The 10,385-nt window shown below is 39.2% G+C and overlaps 1 protein-coding gene across 2 annotated transcripts in view; it reads left to right on the top strand.

Annotated features, from left to right (window-relative positions):
- nckap5l (NCK-associated protein 5-like) overlaps positions 1-10,385 on the top strand; it is a 63,861-nt gene that overhangs the window by 32,450 nt on the left and 21,026 nt on the right. Inside the window, exons 1-2 of one of the 2 annotated variants that reach the window (XM_015060284.1) lie at positions 4,170-4,188; positions 9,555-9,624. The gene's annotated coding sequence lies outside the window, so the exon portion shown is untranslated. Of the gene's footprint in view, positions 1-4,169; positions 4,189-9,554; positions 9,625-10,385 lie in introns of those variants that run through there. The other variant, XM_015060212.1, reaches the window with a different exon arrangement.

Raw genomic sequence — 10,385 nt, 5'->3', positions numbered from 1 at the left:
GAAGGAAGGAAGGAAGGAAGGAAGGAAGGAAGGAAGGAAGGAAGGAAGAAAGGAAGGAAGGAAGGAAGGAAGATCCTTTTCAATCTACATTGAACATCCATTTTGAAAAATAAAAATCAAGCTACTTTATCTGCTTGATTTTTTATTTATTTTTTTTTCTGGCCATGTGATAAAATCTTTTATTCACCGTTTTCCTTAATCTCTCCGGTTGATCACTAATCGATATTTATTTGTTAATCGTGCGTTTCCGTCTTGTGCCTTTGGGGTCATGCAGCTCTGTGCGTCAGCGGCGTGGCGTCGCTGCTGTCCTCCATGTTGTTTCCATGGCAGCCGGAGGCCATCACATGCCGCCATGTGGGTCGGCCTGCAGTAAACTTCCTTCCTTTAGGATTCATGTAGTCACCCTTCACTTCCTCACGCCGCTTCTGTTTCTTGTTTAAGGTTCTCACAATAAGGCTTTTATGTTTGAGTCGTCGTCCTTCGCCGCGTTGGCTGCAGGGCAGCATGTGACTCTCAGGTCATGTTGGGGAAGCTTTTAGCTCCATGTCCCATTCAGTTCATACAGAAGTTCGTCTCTGACGCAGCGGAGCAACGACAATCTGCTGAAAGTCCTTCATTCAGCAAATGACATGCAGAGTCACTGCCAGCTGCAAAACTTCACCAAGTGTTTTTGGTCTAGTGCATATAAACACTGGTGAGTAAATTTCCACCAAACAAATTCTGGAATATTCTAGAAAAAACAAGAAAATATCAGTTTGAAAAAAAAGATTTTCTGAAATTTTGAGCTTAATTGGATATTTTGCATTTCAAAAGTCAATTTTGAAAAAGCATGGATATTTTTGAAATGAATCTCAGAAATAAAAATAAAAAAAATTTGAGTTTAAAAGCCAAAAAAATTTGGCAAGTATTTTTTTACCTATTTTCTAGTGTAAATTTGCACACTAGAAATCATAAGTGTGCCAAATCCCCATAGTTTTGCCAAAAGCCTGTAAAAGTTTCCAGAAAAAAATAAGGGAATTTCTGAGTTTGAAAAGTGGAGAAAATTTCTTGGAAAAAACTTGGAAATTTCTGAGTATCAAAAGTTAGAAATTGGCAAGAAAAAATCTCTGACATTTTTTAATTAATCTAAAAAAAAAATTCTAGAAAACAAAAGGATTTTCTGAGATTCAAGTATCCAAATTTTTTTTACTTTTAAATCTTAGTGTCCTAAAAAATGTTGAAATGTCTGAGTTCAAAAATGTTTAGATTAGCCTCGAAAATCATGGAAATATTTTCAAAAGTCAAAAATGTTAAATTTTCGAAACTCAGCAATGTTCATGTTTTTTCTGAGATTAGTTTCTACATTTCAGTTTTTTTCTAGCAAATTTTTTGACTTTCAGACTCAGAAACTTCTGAGATTAAAAGATTTTTGGTGCATTTTTTTATCTACTTTGGCCCTAATGACTTGAAATACAAGAAAACTAACTTAGAAGTTAGTTTGATCTTATTTTAAGTATTCTAAGATATTTGCACTAGAAACTAGGAAAAAAGATAATTGGTAAGATTTTGTGTTTTTGCAGTGCAGCTGCCAATGAGACAAATCCTGCAATGTGGAGCTTGAATGGCGTAGAGAATGGATTTATTTGTTTAGAAATTAGTTTGTTCTGTCTGTAGCTTGTAAAACTTGTTTCAGTAATAAGGCGATAAATCCTGAAACGTTTCCTGTTGAATTGATTAAACTGATTATGTTTTTCCGTATGGGATTTATCAACGTTCGTCTTGGTGGAAAGCAAAGCTGCCCCTCCCCACCGCTCTGATTTCAGACACGAAAGCTGTAATTCCTCCACGAATCTGGGGCAGCTCAGTCCTCGCCAAATGGGGTATCCCGAGATCCGAGTGACTCGTTTGAACCGAGCGGCCGCCATGTTGGCGCCCCGGGGCGCCAGATTTTCACCGTGTAGGAAGTGAGCTTTACGGCTTGAGTCGATTCAGGTCAGATCTTTCTGTCTGCTGCATTCAGGTCAAAATAATACAAAAAGTCTTCAAATCGTATGGATCTGCTTTTAAAAAGCTGAAAGCAGAACTCTGCACTGCAAAACCACAGCATGTCTTAAAACTTTGTAAGGACTTCCTGTATAAGTGAAATAATTTCACTTGTTTTTTTAATCAAAATGAAGCAATTATTGACTTAGAAAAGCTCCGATACCTTTGTGAAAACTGACTTGTAAGTTAGTTTTGTCTTAATTTAAATAGCATTTTTGTGCCGCAAACTCAACGAAAATACTTGGTTAAATTCGGTGTTTTTGCAGTGTGAGGGAGGAATTCATTACTCCAAACATTAGGAAGCCTCTTTGGTTTACAAATCACAAGATCAGGCCCTGAAATGACCTGCGGACGCCCTTGGAGCTGCTTGGTTGTTTGTCCTCCTGAATCTCATGTTTTCCTTCTCTAGCTGTTGCTGTTGCAGCTTTTTTGTTATCAGACTCTGCTGAGTTCGTCTGGTATGTCTACAGGGATGATGTGGCTTCATTAACAAGGACAGCAGATGAGTCACACGGGCAGGGAGGGAGAAAACCTGGACGGATGAACCACATGTAGACGGGAAGCTGTCTACATGTGTCCAGACCCGACACAGTCCGGTCTGGACTTTCTGTTTCTGTTTGCTCTTCACATTCTGTCGTGATGCTGGAAAACAAACTCGACGACGAGAACAGAGCAGTGGTTCGGTTTGCTGGTTTTACTCTGAAACCAAAAGTCACAATTCTGTGATGTCCGAAACCTGAGAAAAAACCAGAACATTTCTGAGTTAGTTTTTCACAACTTTCGACTTTGGAGCTCATAAATGCCCTTGTTTTGAACATTTCTGAGATTAATCTCAAAATTTCATGTTTATTTTCTCGCAAATTTTTGAATTTTGAACTTCATAAACTTGTTTTTTCTTGAATTTGTTTTTTTTTTTTTACTCAATTAAAGAATTTCCTAGGTGTTTTCCACAAATGTTTGACTGTTTGACCCCATAGATTTCCTTGTTTTTCTAGAACATTTCTCAGATTATTCTAAAAAATTTTTCTGTACTTTAACTCAATTTTTTTTTAAATCTAGAGGTAAAAATTCCTTGTGTTTTCAGACAATTTCTGAAAACAATCTCAAAATTTCTGAGTTATTTTCCCACAAAATTTTCAATTTTTGGAACTCTGAAATTTTCTCGCTTTTTCTAGAAAATTACTGAAATTAATCACAAAATTTCGAAATTATATTTGAACAAATGTTCAACTTTTGGAGCATAGACATTCCCTTGTTTTTACTCAGAAAATTAATCTCAAATTTTCTGAGTTGTTTGCTGGAAATTTGCTCCCTTTTTTCTACCTACAGTAAACATATTACACTGTTGTATGTGAACGACTCAGATCCTTAAATGAAGCAAGAAAATCTTAAAAAGAAACCTGAACAGTGAAACTTTGTGTCTGTGGTGGCGTTTTGGAGACAGATGAAAACAGAACCAGTCGTGGTTTTGACTTGAACCTGATTTTAAAGTTTCTTTTTGTTTTCATCAGATTTTCTGAGCTCTCTGGTTTGTATCAATGAAGCTTCCTGTTGGGAATCCATCCTGAGTTTCCAGTGGTTTCCATTTACCTCCATGCAGTCACACATTCCTCACGCGCAACAAACACCTCCTGCCAAAGTGATTGAGGAAGACAATCCCCTTAGCACAGAGCCTGTTTTCTTTCTAGGCCACAGAACGGATCCCTGCAGAAGTCCTGTTGGTTCTGTAGGATATCCCCTCTCTGTTACGTCTCTTTGTCCGCTCTGCAGCCCCCTCATCCCCGCCTCCAACCAGCTATCATCTCCGCCTCTTTATGGCCCGAGTGAGCCAGCAGCTGCAGGGTTAATGTTTAGCAGATAGGCAGGAGGAGCGGCAGAGAGGTGGGGGGCTGGTCCACAGCTGTTGTAGTAGGCTGGGTCTGTCGGGGTGAGGAAGCCTGCCTCACTCGCCCTGGAACAATGGGAGACACGGCGGCTGCTGCAGACACAAGGACAGGCCCGGCGTAGAGGAAACCGGCTTCGGAAAGTGACCGGGGGGGATTTTCTCCTCCTCCTCAGCAGCCGGGGAGCAGACATGTGAAGCCGAGGCTTCTGGTTGCGGCTTCTTCTGGTGCCTTTTGGCTTTCGCCTGGGAGATTTCAGATGCTCTGACTGGATGACAGCAAGGTGAGCGCAGAGCCTGGAGCTGCAGAAGGCGATGCTGTCTCTGTCGTAGCGAAGCCGATTTTTAATGTCTGTGACCTTTTTTTTAAAAATTTTTTATTTGGTTTGTTGGGTTTACTGAGTGTGGGAACTGCAACTCCATCTGAACTAATGCAACAAATCAATTAATCGCATTATAACTTAATTATAGCTCAATTATTTCTATTTGCATGATTTATTGTTTCTCTTTTCTGAATGACAAAAGTCTTCATAATTCATTTTATTGGTTGCTTTTTTTTGTTCATTTAAAATGATATTTTAAATGTCTTCCAGTTCCAGTGTTAAATATTCTTTAGATTTTAAAGTTTGACATTATTATATCGAACATGATCTCAAAGCAGCGATGTTTATCGTTTATCGCAGTAACTTCTGGGACGATTTTTCGCCCGGCGGTGTTTGTTTCCAGGTCTGGTCTGAACTCGAGTCTGTTTGGGTTGCAGCTAACAAAGTGCCATAAATCTCCTGAGTGGGTGTCGGACGCCGCAGCCTGGAAGCTGCTTGGTTCCTGCTGTTTTTCATTTTTATTTTTATTAAATTTTGCTTTGATGGCAGCCCACGTCCAGCCCACCGAGTCGTTTTGGGAGGCGAAGCGCTCCTCTTCCAACCTGCATCCCCATCCCCCAAATATCACCCTTTGCTATCCGATTTGACTCGGTTCTTGTAGCCAAACGCGAGACAGGAAGTGGCGCTGAGGGAGCCCGTCAGCCTGATTCTGTCTCCCCCCACATCACTCCTGCTCTTTGATATTTATCTGCATTAACGTCTGCAAAAAATGGACGACTTTGACCTAGATTTGTGTCTCCTTTTGGAAAAAGGGAGGAAAAATTAAGTCATCTCCTGTCTTTGTTGACGCCTCCATGTGAGGATTTGGGTTTTAGTCTCTTTGTTTACATCTCCTCCTCACCCACACACTTTGCTTTCAGAGCAAGAACTTCAGTATCTCCGGATTGGCAGATGGAAAAGGTGGCGCTTGACACATCCGCAGACGGTCTTTCCTGCGCCAAATCCCTTGCAGTGAGGCTGACATGATCTAAGAAGCTTTTGTGCATTTCGTCTCACCGCTGCAGCAGTTTGATTTATTTCCATCCTCTTGATACTTTCTGCTTTCCGTCTTTTGGCGTCAAACTGCTTCTTCAATCTTTGCATCAAAACATTTAATCTTCAGATGATGACGATGATGACGGCTGAATCTCCTTCTATTTATTGTTTTTATTTGTTTTAATATAAAATATAAACTTGTCTAAAATATTTCCACCATAGAAATTAATAGAAGGTTTTAAGTGAAAGACATTATTTGAAGGCTAGTTGCTTCTCCGATTTAAAAAGAAAACTCTTCTGTACATCATTTTCACTGCAAAAACACAAAATCTTACCAAATATTTTTGTGTAGTTTTAGTTGAAAAAATCTACAAGCGGCTCTAGTACTTTTTAAAATCAATAATAAGGAATTACTTACTTAAAACAAACTCTTATTTCTTGCTGTAAAGTTACTTATGAGTTTATGTCTCATTTCAAATGTGCTCAGATGTTTGCAGTAGAAACTAGACCAAAAGTACTGGGTACAGTTTTGTGGTGCACCCTTATTAATGTTGTATTTATTGATATGTTGTGGTCTGTTAGAGGCACAGAGACAATATCTCAGTCACAAAGAATATTTTAGATGTGATGTTTTCTAGTTCTGATTCTTTATTCCCACATCAGATCGAGATCTCTGCGCTCAAATTCTTGAAGCTCCAACAGATCAATAGAAACATTGTGATGATGGTTTAATCACAATCAGTATTGTCATCACAATAATCACATAAATCATAATGTAGTTTTCCAAATATCGTGTAGATTTAGTTTCCATTTTCCCTAATATGGCAATCGTATTTGTAACATATGTGCAAATGTTAGATTATTACCTTCCATTAAAATGTTAAGTAATTTTGCTTCTACTCTTAGCTAAAAATCCTTTCATGCTATTGCTAACTTGTTAGCTTAGGTTAACGTTTTCCGTAGTATTACTACATGGGGTGTCTAATAAATTCTGCGTCAACTTCAAGGAGTGTAAGTAGGTCTGAAGAATTTGGCTGAAAAACTTATCACAATAAAAGCGTTTATCAGTCAACATTAATAATTATTGCTACTGATAATTATTGATCAGTTTTTTGTTTTAACTATCTGAAATGCTGCCGAACTGAAATACCCTTTCCTGTTCTATGCGCTCCACTGCGTTTTTTTATTTTCTGTGTGGCCTTTGAAGGACGTAGCCCCCAAATTTGGTTGGTTTTCTTTTAGCGTAGCACCAAGCATTAGCTAACATGTTATCTAACATGCTAATGCTAGTAAATGCTAGGAGCATACATACTATTAGAACTTTAGCTAATTCAGCTAAGATTGTAAGATAAAACCATCTCATGCTAATGCTAGCATAATACTTACCATTTGAACATAAGCTAATTTTGCTAGGATTGTAAGCTAAAATGGTTTCATGCTAATGTTGCCATGCAAGCTAACATTGACATTTTGGCAATTATTCTGCTTCTAGCATAGAAATATGTGTTTGTTGTCTTAAAAAAGTAACTGCTAAAAGTAAAATTACTTTTTAAGAGCTTGTATGAGATTCACTTTTTTCTTTTCTTTTTTAAAATTATTGATAAAGTTCAACAACAGTTTCAGGTGAGCTTCTTCACACATTTACTGCAGCATTAAAGAGTAAATGTTATTTATGTTGTTTCCTTTCTTAGCCTTGATTTGTAATTTTTCACTTAATCTCTTCCAGCATTTTATATTGGACTCGATTTGTTTCTGTTTGGGTTTTTATCGTTGTATTTACTTGTCAGATTTGACTGTCGATGTGATATCGACACGGATCACAGGTCACGGGCCAGGTGCACAGGGCGCAGTTCAGCAACACCAGATGATCCTTGATTTAAGCCCAGATTGAGCTGGCAGATGCTCCACACTCTAATCCCATTCCCGTTTGATAAGATCTTGTGGGATCAGGCTCAGATAGGGAAACCTTTAGGAATGAGGAGTTTTTGTTGCAACAAAACTGTGTCGATGTGACACAAAAGGGAATCACGGCGGCAGATGGAGTGTCCTGCTTATAATCTGAACTTTCCCTTTCCTGACCTAATTAACAAGGTTGATGGGGAATCCCACTTTAGACTTTAAGGAGTCTTTGTGTGGCGCTGTGCATCCCGTGTGATCTTAAACAGCATATCTGCTGAATTATTCATCGCTGCTCCTCTACAATGACTCAGATAAAAGGGGGAAAGAAGAGACTGAAGAAAAGGGCGAGACACAGGAGTAGGGGGCATGTGGTCGTATCCCGAGGGTAACGGAGAACCGTCCTCCCGGTTTCCTGTTCGCTGGTGGAGCGTTGGAAGGTCGCGGCAAAAATAACTCCTTTCACACCCACTAATAAGAAGCACATCATTGTTTCCGTCTTATGATTTGAGACACAAATGCTAGCTAGACAAGTTCATAGCTCAGGAGTACAAAGAAAATCTGTTGAGTGCAGCTGGTTTTCCTTTTTAAAGAAAGCACGTTTAGTCAGCTGTATGCATTGTACAATGGCTGCTGGAAAAGAGAAGCATTTCTTACCATCCAGAAACCACCTGCTGTTCTTCACATCTTTACTCTGGTTGTCACTTTGCCCAGGCTTCTTCCACTGCAGTGAGATCGCATGTTTGGCACAGACCAACATTTTCTGCTCTTAGTTTCTCTCAGCTGACCACATGAACACTGGCTGTCAGGCTTCGCCAACATCAGACTAACGTAATATTATCACATTATTGGATTAATCTCCATCAGACTGCAAACGTCTAGTAGGTATATTGGCAACATTCTCCAGGGTTTTTTTTTTTCTTTTTTTGTCAAAACAGATCTACCGTGCCTCTTGCAGATCAAGATTAAAGGGACGTATTGTCTAAAATTTACATTTTGTATGTTTTTGTTCATCCATTTGGGTTTCAACTGCTTCTGAAAACAGTTAAACGCTTAAAAAACAAAAAAACTGTTGATTGGCAAATGAACTGTTTCAAAAACCTCCAGAATGTAACATCACAAATCATCAGGCAGTGCTCGTTTGGCGAAGCACATTTGGTAACAGCCCGTTAACAAATGTGAATTCTAGCACAAAACTGAAATCATTCTTATTAGCTAAGAGTGATTTTGTGCAAAAAACATAATGAGCGTATTTTGTATCACCCATAGACATGAACATCCTAAACTGTTCAAGGAATTATAACGGCTCACCTTTGAGGATTGAGTGTTGCATTGTTTTGCAGAGGCAAAAAAGTGGATGTCATTTATGGTTGTTTATGTCCTCTTGTCCCTGTAAGAATGTGGGGCAGCTTCTGTGTGTAGGACATTCAGGGTGCATTCGCAAAGGCCAGTTTAGTCCGCGTTAGTGGAACTCTGGTTTGTCTCCTGAGATAGTCCGGTTCGTTTGGGGAGGTGTGAAAGCGTAATCGAACTCTGATGCAGACCACAAAGGTAACTCCAGTCCACCTACTGGTTAGGTTGACGTGAACTCTGATACGGATCGAATGCATGCATGAACGCCAAGCGGACCAGAGACGGCTCCAAAAGCAGGAAGTGGACTACAGTGCAGTGCATTCTGGGGAAATGGAACAAAAACAAACGTGCTAATCTAGCGCTAGCGAAAGAAATGCCTTGTGGTCTTGTACCAAAGACGAGAGAGAAATCCTGCAACCGCTAAAATCTGGCTCCGTTTTTGTTTACATTTGGTGAAAGAGGAAGTTGTGCTCAGTGTCTTCAAAAGTTTTTGTGTCGCTTTCGTTAGTGGTTCTTGGTGCAGCGCCCCCACAGGTGAGGAGGGGGAACTTGTTTTTCAAAAAGTTTGGTTTGTTTACCACAGTGCCGCATGAAAGTGAACCGCAGTAGCTGAAAATGTAACGATTGTTGCAATTTAGTCCTCAGTCAAACTGAATCTACTGCAAGTCAAGGTTCTGAAGCAAGTCCACCTCTGAACTGCAAATAAAATAAAGCTGATAAAGAGCCAGAAGGGTTTGAGCTGACTGGGTTTTGAGCTGACCCAGTCAAAGGACATGACTTGAATGTGATCCCATTGATGCCACTGATGCTTGAAAACCCTCCAATGCAGCTAAATGTGAGCAGTTCTGTCAAGAAAGGTGGGCCCACATCCTTTAACAGTGATTTATTTAATAGCATTCCTGGACAAATATGTGAAATATGCTTTTAAAATGTTATACAGGACTGGCAGAGAATGTGTCGCAGGTCAGTTTTGTGTGGGTAATCTAAACTGAAAAGAGGTTTTCTGTGTTTTAAACATTTCCTGGTGTTTTTCTGTCCCTCAGCTCTGCGGCGTCGTCGTCGGGGGGACAGAGGAGCGTGACGGGAGAATCATAACAGGAGCTCAACCCACAGGTCGGCCACACCACCTTTTTATTTCTGCATGGCATTTCCTTATCTTTGCAAATATTTTATTTTGATTAGCATTCATATAATAAACTATAAGTTAACTGCAGGATCTTTAATCTAAGAATTGCATCATAAATTGACATTTTCAAAAACAAAAAACTAATTTGCTTCTAGATTATTGAATAAATGGACATATGAGCTCAACAACAAAGTCATTTATTTGTTTTAATCTGTAACTTAAGTCATTAAGTGTTACTCTACTCAGATCATTCATGAAGCGTCTCTAGAAATGTGGATTGTGGACGCTAACATTAGCATTGGGGACGTTTGTGCTGCTGCAACATGTTAGCATTGTGATGCTAATTTGCTGATATGCTGATTCCTTTTAGCACAGATTAAACACAACAATAGTATTTTACAATAGTAAAAGAAGCAACTTTAATCGTTGTTGTTAGCGGTGACGCTTGTGCGTCAGATTTACGGGCGTACCAGAAACATGCAACAAAGGTTCCGTTTTTGGATTCTTTTATCTGAATTAAAATTAAAACTAATCGAAATTAGGTCCCAGTGCTAATTCTTAAAAATCAACCCATTACCTCGTGAATCATTTGAAATGGTTTGATTTCAAACAACTCTGATTTTGATTCATTTAAAAAACAAAAAGTTTTGGGGCTGCCCAAAACTTTACGGCCCAGGCTGCTGGTTGGGGTCCGTTTGTGCGCTGATGAACTTTTTTTCACACCAGTTCTTTAGAAATAAACTGAACT

This window comes from Poecilia latipinna, unplaced genomic scaffold, assembly GCF_001443285.1.
Source record: "Poecilia latipinna isolate Pla-1442-1.1 unplaced genomic scaffold, P_latipinna-1.0 Scaffold5, whole genome shotgun sequence".
NCBI lineage: Eukaryota > Metazoa > Chordata > Actinopteri > Cyprinodontiformes > Poeciliidae > Poecilia > Poecilia latipinna.
Note: the sequence above shows the minus strand (reverse complement) of the source record. Positions and strands in the feature narration are given on the sequence as shown.